Source organism: Bidens hawaiensis, unplaced genomic scaffold (genome assembly GCF_021521415.1).
Source record: "Bidens hawaiensis isolate Kalapana, Puna unplaced genomic scaffold, B.hawaiensis_p1.1 tig00038681_1, whole genome shotgun sequence".
Lineage (NCBI taxonomy): Eukaryota > Viridiplantae > Streptophyta > Magnoliopsida > Asterales > Asteraceae > Bidens > Bidens hawaiensis.
The window spans coordinates 75925-87548 of record NW_027496806.1 but is presented as its reverse complement, the minus strand read 5'-3'; the positions used below and the strand labels follow the sequence as shown (position 1 = coordinate 87548).

General features: G+C 38.7%; 1 long non-coding RNA gene across 1 annotated transcript in view; it reads right to left on the bottom strand.

Annotated features, from left to right (window-relative positions):
- Window positions 1-295: 295 nt before the first annotated feature.
- LOC143590595 (uncharacterized) overlaps window positions 296-11624 on the bottom strand; it is a 31053-nt gene continuing 19724 nt past the window's right edge. The window contains exons 2-4 of the long non-coding RNA XR_013145496.1: window positions 6108-6746; window positions 5794-6030; window positions 296-630 (exon numbers count right to left, since the gene is read on the bottom strand). This is a non-coding gene — a long non-coding RNA (uncharacterized LOC143590595). The remainder of the gene's footprint in view (window positions 631-5793; window positions 6031-6107; window positions 6747-11624) is intronic.

Sequence of the window (11624 nt, the reverse complement as noted above, 5' to 3'; positions counted from 1 at the left end):
ATAGTCCTTATATGTACCCATAGGACATATATTAGAAAATTCCAATAAATATAAATCATCCTGAACTTAATCTTACACATTTTAATCACAAACAGTTGTAATTTCACCAAACAAATTCCGGTTTACGTTTGGGGGTAATGGGTCAAACCGGGTTCAACTCAAGATTTAGGTGCCCCGGTCACAAACACTTTATTACAAAAACCATATTTTTACAAAGATCAACCATTTGTTTTGTTAACTACATGTAAAGAGGGCTTCTTTCAAGTTGATTTTCCCATCCATAGCTTTCTGGCCCGCCATTCAGATTAATACCCGCCAATTCCATAATATTTTCAATCTCTTTCACAACATCACTCATTTTCAGTCTTTGGTTTCCTGTTTCTTCCACACACCTCAATGCAACATCAACAAATCTCTCTAACCCATGTAGGTCAATGCTCAAACCAATGGTCGGGTCAAAAACTTCACAAATGTTACGGTCCATTGACTCATTGACCACCCTCACAATATGCTTACCGTTTTGAAACGGGTTCCTAGCTGTTATCAGCTCCAACATCACTATTCCAAACTATAAACATCACTTTTTTCAGTCAGTGGTTGGGTCATGTAGTATTCAGGATCAATGTAGCCCTGTAACGTTTATAAATATTTTAGAGTTTATTAAATTCAAAACTGTTCAGTCGATATTTGTTAAATGTTATAGGTTTGTCTAGGGTTTAATTCCTATAAACTGAGGATTCCTCATCCATTGTAATTACAGCTTTCAGATGTATTATTGGTTTTAGTCTAGGCCTCTAAATGAGCCGAACGAACACGAACGGAGTACATTCATGTTCGTTTGTTTAACTTTAACCGAACAAAAAATCGAACACGAACAACTAACCTAATGGAGTTTTCTTGTTCGTGCTTGTTTGTTAAGAAATAGAATGTGTTCGTATTCATTCGTTAATAGTTTAAATGAATGATTTATGAACTTACATGAAGGAACATATTTGAACATTGACGAACAAACATAAAGGAACATTATTGATCTAAGACCAATTAAAATTAAATGTAAACATCAATCTGTTGGGCCTAAATAAATAATAAAACTAGAGTAAACAGAGACGGATGATATTTTAATTTAATGAGTTAAGTTTTGTTTAGTCGTAGTGGTTTGGCCCAAATTGTCACTTTAATCCAAAAATATATTTATTGTGGTTTGGAATTTTTGAGTTAACAGATTTTTCTAACAGTCTTAGTGAGTTGGACTTAAGTGACCAAAAATTGAACTAAAATGTCTTGCAGGCAAGAAAAAAGAAACTGGATTAAAGTGGCAGTTTGGGCCAAGCCGCAGGGACTGAAACCGTTTTTATTAGACGTATTTTAGTCACATATGGACTTTACATATTTGTTTCCTTGATTTATGCTTTATATCTATGGTAGTTGGTTTTATTTATTTCTTGTAAACAATCAATACATTTAAAAAAATTCATCATGGTATCACAGCAGGTCGATAAACTCACGGCCTAAACCCTAAAACACACCGAGAACCACTTACAACCTAGTGTCTGAAAATGTATCAATTACCACTATGAAGAAGACATAAACCGATCCGATAACCTTTCAGGCATTTTTGTATGCGGGTTCAAGCCCATCCCTTAATGAAACCATGACATAAACGAGGTATGATTGATCAAGGCGAACATTATACCTTTTGTGGAAGAGACGGGCATAATCGATATGGATGAACGGATTGGCTACCCGGAATGGTAAAGGAAAATCCATAAAGACGAAGCCGGAGGCAGCCTGTATGGAGACAGAGTCGAGCCTCATACCGGGTATAACCGTCAATCAATACCAACAACTTTTGAAGATGTTCTCTAATGTTAGCAAAACAAGTGATGATACGGGGCCTAAGGCAAACGAAACCCGTAGAACCGATCGAGGTGAAAAATGGATAATCGATTCTGGTGCTACTAATCATATGACTTGTAAAGATTGTGTGCTGAATAACAAAGTCAAAACCATTTGTGAACCTCCTGTTACCATTCCCAATGGTGACACAATATCGGTTGAGGGTATGGGAGATTGCCTCCTACCGAATGGAACCATAATAAAAGGAGTTTTGCATGTTCCAAACTTCACCTGCAATTTATTATCAGTTAGCAAATTATCTAATGACCTTCAATGTTTGGTAACGTTTTTTCCCGGATTTTTTGTCTTGCAAGACTTGCGTTCAAGGACATTGATTGGAGCAGGTAGAAGAAGAGGTGGTCTATACGAGATGGAGATGAGAAGCAATAAAAGAAAAGCGTTCATGAGCACAATTGATATGTGGCACAAAAGGTTACGACATGCATCAAATGACAAGCTTTCACGTGTCAATTTACTTACGGATGTTTCTTTTAAACCTAAAGATTTTGTTTGTGATTCGTGTGCTAAGGCTAAACACAAACGGTCACCCTTTCCGGTTAGTACTACTAGAACATTTGGTTGCTTTGATTTATTGCACTGTGGTGTTTGGGGAAAATATCGAACACCTTCTTTTTCAGGGGCGAACTATTTCTTAACCATTGTAGATGACTTTAGTAGAGCCGCTCGGTTTTTTCTTCTCAAACACAAACATCAGGCAAGAGATTGTTTAATAAATTTTCAAAAACTGATTAAAACATAGTTTGAGAAAAACATTAAGAAAATAAGATGTGACAATGGTGGAGAGTTCATATCTAAGCGTATGATGGACTTTTACAATGTTCAGGGAATTGTCCTTGAAACGACTTGTCCACACTCCCCCAACAAAACGAGGTAGTGAAACGCAAGCACCGACACTTGCTTGAAACAGCTCGAGCACTCAAATTTGAGGCTAATCTTCCCACTAGATTTTGGGGAGAGTGTGTCTTGACTGCCACCCACATCATCAACCGACTACCGTCCAAGGTGATCGAAAATAAGACCCCTTAAGAGATATTATACAACCAACAACCCGAGTATAATTATATGCGGGTTTTTGGATGTTTAGCATATTGTAGAAGTACCGAAACAAGGGGGGATAAGTTCGAGATAAAGGGGATACCGGGAGTGTTTTTGGGCTACCCATCTGGAACAAAAGGTTTCAAAATCTTTGATCTCAAAAGTCATAAAATGATTTATCTCTAGGGATGTAAAATTTGTTGAAAGTATCTTTCCATTTAAAGTTGGTGAAAATATTGAGATGCTCGCTAAAAAAGTTAACAAAAATGTTGGTTTTGAATTTTTTGATGAATTTGACGGGCTCTATCGAACACCCATCCACAGGCCACACCATGTTAGAGATGTGAATGAGGGTGAGCCACCTGTCGTTGAACAAACTGGGCTAGACCAAAAACCACCTCACAGTCCACAACAACAAAATGAAGAGATAGATTCAACTGGAACAACACATTTTATTGAACCTGAAAGTGGGCCTATCAGTTATGATGAAAATGAATCTGGGCCACCTGAGCAAAACTCACCTACAATTCATGTGGATGACCTACGGTTACAAAATACTACTTCTAATAGCCCAAAATTAAATGAAAGAAGTCAAGAACCGATAGCTCAAATAGAAAGCCATATTGATGAAACCATCGAACCAACGAGAGTTAAAAGGATTCGAACACAGCCAAAGCATCTAGAAGATTACATCATAAGACCCCCCATCAATAGAGCATACTTTACCTGTGAATAATCAAGAGTCCTCAACAGTACACTCATTGGCTAACTATGTTTCTTATGATAAATTTTCCGACTCTCATAAATCTTTTTAGCAGCCATCGGCTCGAACGGTGAACCAAAATTTTTTAGCCAGGCCGTAAAAGACACCAAATGGGTAGAAGCTATGAAAAAAGAAATTAAAGCACTTGGGGAGAGCGAAACCTGGACGCTTGAAGAACTACCAAAGGGAAAACATGCTATTGACTCATAATGGGTCTACAAAATAAAGTACAAACCAAGTGGGGAGGTTGAAAGATACAAGGCACGTCTAGTTGCAAAGGGATTCACTCAAATGGAGGGTATCGATTATCATGAAACCTTCACACCGGCTGCCAAATTGACGACCGTTAGAAGCCTTCTTGTTGTTGCATCAAAACGAGGTTGGATCATACAACAACTGGATGTGAACAATGCCTTTCTTCATGGAGACTTGAGTGAAGAAGTATAGATGAAAATTCCTCAAGGTTTCTCAAAAGAAAAGGAAACAAGGATGTGCAAATTGAAGAAGTCGCTCTACGGTTTAAGGCAATCTCAGGCAATCCTTACCATTGATTTTAGGCAATCTCATGTTGATCAGTCTTTGTTCAAATACAAGAAGGATGATAGCTACGTTGCGGCTCTTATATACGTAGATGATGTCATTGTCGTTGGAAATGATTCTACTAAAATACAACAAACCAAAGCATACCTAGATGAAAAGTTTAGCATCAAAGACATTGGTTAACTCAAATATTTTTTGGGTATTGAGGTGGCCCGCACAAAGGATGGATTGTTTTTGAGTCAAAGGAAATATACCCTTGATATTCTAAAGGACTTGGCATGCTTGGCTGTAGACCGAATTCCTTCCCTATGGAACAAAACTTGAGACTAGGAAAGGATGAAGAAGATCCTCGGGTTGATGTCCACGAGTACCGTAGGCTAATTGGCATACTGCTTTACCTCCAAGCTACACGGCCAGATATTGCCTACTCGGTAAACGTATTGAGCCAATTTGTTGCTGATCCAAGACAAACACACATGGATGCCGCCACACGGGTCTTAAGGTATCTCAAAACAACCCCTGGTCAAGGAATACTCCTTCCTAAAGAAGGAGGCATTAGACTCACTGTCTATTGTGACTCGGACTGGCTCGGTTTCCCCATGACTAAAAGGTCAAGAACCGGTTATTTACTATTGTTGGGAGGAGCACCGGTGTCTTGGAAATCAAAGAGACAATCTGTTGTCTCTCGTTCCTCAACTGAAGCAGAATACCGTGCCATGGCAACTACTGTTAGTGAAGTTTTGTGGATGAGATGGCTCATGGTTGAACTCGGTGCTGCACCTGAAGGCCCGACACCATTGTTTTGTGACAACCTTGCAGCCAGACACATTGCAAACAACCCCGTCTTTCACGAGCGAACCAAACATGTGGAGATGGATTGTTACTTTGTCAGAGAAAGGGTAGAGTCAAAACAAATTTCTCCCATGCACATCAACTCCAAAATACAGGTCTCCGACTTACTAACAAAGGCCCTTGCGACACAACAACTTCGTTTCCTACTCGACAAGTTGGGCATTTGTGACCTCCATGCTCCAACTTGAAGGGGAGTATTGGACGTATTTTAGTCACATATGGACTTTTACATATGTTTTCCTTGATTTATGCTTTATATATATGGTAGTTGGTTGTAACTTTTTCTATTTATTCCTTGTAAACAATCAGTGCATTTAAAAAAAAAAATGAGAAAATATCTTTTTACCAAATCCATCAGTTTTTAACCATAATTTCATTAAACTAGTCTAAATTGTAATGGGCCTAAAACCTTAACTAATTATATAAACAAAAGCAAGCGAAACATAAACAAAAAACGGATGTCCACACACAATAAATGAACGAGCGAGACATTTTTTCATGTTTGTTCCATTACCTAAATGAATAAACAATGTTGTTCATGTCCGTTCGTTTATCAAACAAACGAACCTCTTGTCGAATGGTTCACCAACATTTCACTGAACGTGCAGGCCTATTTCTGTCACTTTTACAATATACAAATCTTTGGCATCAGAAAAGAAAATGAGTAAGGAAGAAAGTTGACTAACCATTGTGCCTTTGACATGAGTTGTAACAAATGCGCGGTTAGAATCACCGAGCAGTTTGGAAAGACCAAAAGCAGAAAACCTTGGCGTTTAAGTGCGCGTTACGTAAGATATTAGTTGACTTGACATCACTATGTATGATGGGAGGATCAACAAGATCATGCAGATACTGCAAACCTCTTGAAGCTTCAAGGATTATTTGAAGTCTTCTGGTCCAATCCAACCTGATATCGGACCTCCCTGTTTCAAAGCATTGTAGAGTTAATTTTCCAAATATTTTGCAACCAAAACATATCATTTGAGAGAAGAAAGAATACTCGAAAGGCTGTCCTTGAGGGACCCGTTTACAATATACTCATAGACCAACATCTGCTCACCAGCATCCAAACAGAAACCAACAAGACTTACAAGATTCTTGTGATGAACCCTTGAAAGAATCTCAATCTCATTTCGAAACTCAATGCCACCCTGTGTTGATCCATGTTGAGCTCTTTTAATAGCAACCAGTTGCCCATTTGGTAGAGTCCCCCTATAGACCTACACATTGTTAGCAAAAGCTGGTCAAAAACACGTACAAACACGGATGCAAATTTACTACAACTAAGCATCCCATAACCGCCGGAACCTATATTGGTTGTTGTTGTAAAGTTATTTGTGCATGTATTAAGCTCTTCAAAGGTGAAAGATCTTGGCCCTCTTACTTGAGGTTTACCGCCACTTCCTTTATCAGGGTCCCAAGAAGCTGCAAGAGTAAACTTAGACCATGCGTTATACTCATCATTCACCATTTCAAGACTTACCGAAAGGAGTGTACATGTTAGTAGCCTTTTCAGCTCTTCATTTTCGGTAACCATGAAGTCCAGCTATGAAAAGTAATAGGACTATAACACAACCACCTACTGATCCTCCAATGATAACTCCCATGCTTACCATTTTGTGTTTTCCATTTGGCTCGTCTTTAAATTGTAATGCGCACATGCACATCATTAGGAATAAATAAAAAGCTTATCTTGAAGCCAAATACACATTAAGAAATAGATCAGCTGCATAGATTGTAGGGGTGAAAACAAGCCAAGCCACTAGTGAGTTACTCCTAAAAGCTTCATTCAGGCCGAGCATAAACGAGCCCGAACCAAAATAACAAGTGTGTTTAATAAATAAGCTACGATCCAGAGCTTCACTTATCGGGCTCAGCTAGCTCCGGAGCCTAGACGTTTATATAACTTTTAATTAATATATTAACTATATACTTTTGTAATAATTAATATTATACATGAAAGTATGATAACAGTAACTAAATAATATAAGTTATGTTTATTAGCGAGCATAGTTTTTTGTATATTATTTTGTATTTATTGTATAATATCATTCTATAGTTTTAGGATATATTGTTACCTTTTATATCTGATTGTAATTTGTATTTATATTGGCTTAATGGAATGAGACGATAAGGAGTTCATAATAAATCACATGGTATTAGAGCCAAATCCTCTCTTCTTCTTTTCCTTGGTTTCGACCAAACCCTAAAGCCGCTGGCCATTTTTTTTTCACCTCTTGCTTCGGTTTCGCGAAAAACCAGAGACACCCAAACCAACCGCCTTGCACCCGGTTTACACAGTCACAGACATAGAGAAGAAGGTCCCTCCTCTTGACGGATCCAAAATTTCCTACTCGTCTTGGGTCAAACTGTTCCGACTCCATGCACGTGGGTATGACGTCATCAACCACATTGATGGAACCGAACCTCCACCGAAAAATGACCCATCCCATGATCAGTGGATGAAAGTTGATGCTATCGTGCTTCAGTGGATCTACGGATCCATGTCGTACGACTACTTAAATCGGATACTCGAACACGAGTCTACCACGCTGGAGGCATGGATCCGGCGGCAGAACATATTTCTTAACAACAAAGGGTCCAGATATCAAACTTTAGAAACTAAGTTCAATAGTCTCAAGTTGTCCGACATGCCATCTCTTGAAGCATATTGTCAGAAACTTAAAGATTTAGCCAACCAATTGAACGACGTCGGTACACCGGTCAATGAGCAACGCCTAGTACTCTAGTTAGCTCGGGGTCTACCAATTGAATTTGCTATTACCGGTGCCTTGATCAATCAACAACTTCCTGATTGGCACACTGCTTGTGACATGCTTGAACACGAATTAAACCGTCAGCAGGCTCGCGACAGTAATACTTCTTCACATGCCATGACTGCGGTCAAGCAACAATCACCACCTCATCGCGACAATGTTCGTAACCAGTACCGAAACTCTCGCCAACCTAGCAGGCGTCCCAACTCTCACCGTGGGCAGCAGCATCCGCAACAACATTATTGGCAGCAACATTCACAGTCCAACTCTCCATCATTTGGGCCTCGTTCAAACCGTACCAGTGGGCCTGGCCAACGCCAGAATAACAGCAGCTCCGGCAGTAACCATAACCGTGGACCAAATAATAATTGTGGATCAAATAATAACCAATGGGCCTCCAACCCATATCCACCGATGCCACAATTCTGGACTATCCCCTACTGGACCGTACCACCTTGTCCCTACCCTACTTACAACGGTTGGGCACTCCATGGAACTCGGGATCCAAGCCTAATTAGCCCACTGAACCGCGGGACAAGCCCACTTCACGGAATTTAATCCACTTGAGCCTATCGAGCTTGGAGATACCTTCCAAGCCATGACAATGGACCCGGGTAATGCCCCATGGCTCATGGATACCGGAGCCTCGGACCATCTCACTTCGGACCCATGTATGATTTCTAACCCAATTACAAGTTCTATCCAATCTGTTTTAGTTGGAAGTGGTCATCGTTTATCAGTTGTTGGATCGGGTCATACCACCCTTCCCTCCACCTCTAAACCTCTCCAACTGAACGATATACTTTATACCCCAGGAATTATCAAAAACCTTATTTCTGTACGCAAATGTACTATAGATAATTGGGTAAATGTCGATTTTAATCCTTTTGGCTTTTCTGTGAAGGATTACAAGACTAGGAAGATTTTGAGTCCTCACAATAGCTCAAATCATCTCTACCCGTTAACCACACCAACCTCTACTGTTGCTTCCGCTCTCTTAGCTTCGTCAGCATCCACGTTTTGGCACAACCGTCTAGGACATCCTGGTTTACATGTGCTAGATTTTCTATCTTCAAAACATTTTATTTCTTGCAATAAGTTGAATAAGTCATTTGTTTGTAATTCATGACAAATTGCTAAACATAAACGCTTGCCTTTTGATGTGTCAAATTCGGTTACATTATTACCTTTTGATATTGTACATTGTGGCTTGTGGACATCTCCAATCCTAACAAAAAATGGTTGTAAATATTATCTTGTTATTGTTGATGATTACACGCAATTCACGTGTGTATTTCCCCTAAAATATAAATCCAAAACGTATGAAAAATTCACAAAATTTCATGCTTTTATACAAACCCAATTTAATCAAAGAATAAAAACATTCCAATGTGACAAGGGTGGTGAATTTGATAACACTCAGTTTAGAGACTTTGCTTCTCAACATGGCTTACAATTCCGCTTTTCGTGCCGACACACTTCCCGGCAAAACGGGAAGGCGGAATGCGTGATCCGTCGCCTGAACTAGATCATGCTATCTCTTCCCACCCACGCCTCATTACCACCTCATTTTTGGGTGGAAGCCTTACAAACTTCGGTCTATCTACATAATATTCTTTGTAAGGCCCCATTACCGGTGCCTCACATTTGGACGTTAGATTTACTCATAAACACAGTTCCAATTATCAGAGTTAATTAAAACATTCGCGGAATATTAAAACTTTCATAAAACATTATATTTCAATTCATAACTTTTCTTAAATTAACACTGTGTCTTTCAAAATCAAACATAAATTATAAAACGTCATGAGTCTCCAGATGCCAGCCTTTTATTCGTTTGCCATGTTCCCCCGCTCAAGCTAGCTGCCTCATCCTACTCACCTGCGTGCATACTACAAGTCAGCTACGCTGAGTAAGTTCTAGTTAATCATACAACGTACAACACATTCATATTACATACTTTCATACATACTATCATACTTTTATCATACACTTTCTTACCTTCATAACCTACGTTATAAAGAGCATTACGCCCTACTTTCCTCGAGTATTATTAGGGCCCGGTTCCCTCTTACCTCGAATATTATTAGGGTTCGGTTCCCTCTTGCCTCAAGTATTATTAGGGCCCTGTTCCCTCTTGCCTCGAATAATATTAGGGTTCGGTTCCCTCTTGCCTCGAGTATTATTAGGGCCCGGTTCCCTCTTCGTTACCATACAACCATACATCATTTTACATTCATACATATATATACATACATATCATTATCCATGCATACTTTATCTCATATACTCATTCCATACTTAATAAATTTACTTCCATTAACAATACGTTCAATACCCGAAGGTCATTCACATATTGTTAAGTATATATTCATCATATAACATAAATATATCACATTCATCATTAAGACATACACATACCAGTTAAGGTAAGTGTATTAACATTCACATTGAGTATGCACACAACCCCGAAAACATATCAAGGAAACGGTGTTAGAAACTCACCTGAACTCTGTTTCTTTCTCCGTTAATTGTTAATCCCTTATTTAATTGAGCTCGGCTAACTGTATATATGTTACACGCATCAATACTTATCTGATCTAATCTAATGGCCTAGTACTAGATTACTTTTACTTAGCATATTTAGGGTTTTCATTTATTTTAACGTTCTAGTATTTTATCTTCTTAGGTCTTTACGATGCATACCATCAAGTCTATACACGTATACTCGTATACATATACGGGTCACCATGTATCCGGGTCTCAATATAAGCGAACTTAGATATATATGGACTTAGATATAAGCGAACTTATATATAAGCGAACTTAGATATAAGCAAACTTAGATATAAGCAAACTTAGATATAAGCGAACTTATCAGGCGAATTTATATGAGGCGAATTGAACAGCAGGCGAACTTATAGCAAGCGAACTTAATCAGCAGGCAAACTTGAAGTGGCGAACTTAATCAGCAGGCGAACTTGTAACAGCAGCTACGGGTTTGATCTTAAACCCACTGACCATTATCGTTTCAACATGTAGACCTTCAATATGACAATATCCAATCCGTACATGTTCCCACAGCCATTTTCAGATAAGACTTGACCCGGGGAATCGTAAAGTTTGGATTTTTAGGCTTAAAACGTTCAAAACTAGATCTAGGGTTCTTCTTTAATGAGTCGTTCATAACCGCAGGTTCGTTAAGTTCATTTTAACATCAAGTTTGCTACTTTAATACTCGTTTATACCCAATCCACTCAAGGTTTAAGTTTCGCGACTAAACGTTCATGAATTCATAAACTTTAAAGATCAAGAACGTACCTTTACGTGTTTTAAAGCTATGGTTTAACTTCGTTATCTTGTATCTTACTTAAATATCCAACATCTATCAATTTATAGCTTGATTCGAGTCTTGGATTTCTTCCTTAAGCTTGCGGTCGTAAGGTGTGTTTAAGTGTGTGTGTTTTTTAGTGCGTAGAGAATACGGAAAGACGTAATGAGGATTTAGGTTTTTAGGGTGGTTTAAGGGAGTATTTATACTCCTTAAAGCCCATGGACCTAAGGCCCGTCCCACCATCTTAATCCATTTTGATTATCCAAATCCATACTTCTTTCTATATTTAATATTAGTTAAATATTAACACACGATTCGAATCATAAACTTTCTTTTATTTATTTATAAATTTAGGATGTTACAAGTCTTCCCTCCTTAAAGAGGTTTCGTCCCCGAAACCTAACTA